A 590-nucleotide genomic window follows, 5' to 3' on the forward strand; every position below is an offset into this window, starting at 1 on the left:
GATGCACGTTGCCTAGGCACACTAGCAATCACGTTGTGGTTGTGGTGTTGCTGCCGGGGTCACCTGCCCCCAGTCCAAGGTCGATCACGGGCGTCGGGCTCCGGCGAAACCCGATTGCCGTAGGAACAACGAGGGAAACACGCCCATGCACGGCCCATCCAGGCACCACCTAGGGATCATGGCGTGGAGGTGTTTTGCCTTGGGCACCCGCCCGGGGCAACTCCTTGAGCTTGGCCCAGGACAAGGGATCATCCCCCAAGTCTGAGCACGGCGTGGGAACGGCGGGCGGCCTGTGCGCCCCCGCGAGGGGCAACGCGGCGTGCGCGGCCCAACGCGAGGCCAGGCCTGGTGTGGCGCACGACGCGGATGACCGATATCCGTGCGGCAGGTGTGCCGTGCGCCGGGGGCAACGCGACGTCTCCGTCCTATTACTTGGAGGGGGCAAGTCGCGGAAGACGGCTTTCGGTTTGTGTCCACTCTGGTGGGGCATCGCGTTGTGCTCGGCCTGGCTCTAGGCTCGACCTACGACGGGTCCCGACCTGGTGTGGCTTGTTCTTGTGACTCGTTCACGTGGCTCGTTCTAGACGGTG

Source organism: Arachis stenosperma, chromosome 10 (assembly GCF_014773155.1).
Source record: "Arachis stenosperma cultivar V10309 chromosome 10, arast.V10309.gnm1.PFL2, whole genome shotgun sequence".
Classification (NCBI taxonomy): domain Eukaryota; kingdom Viridiplantae; phylum Streptophyta; class Magnoliopsida; order Fabales; family Fabaceae; genus Arachis; species Arachis stenosperma.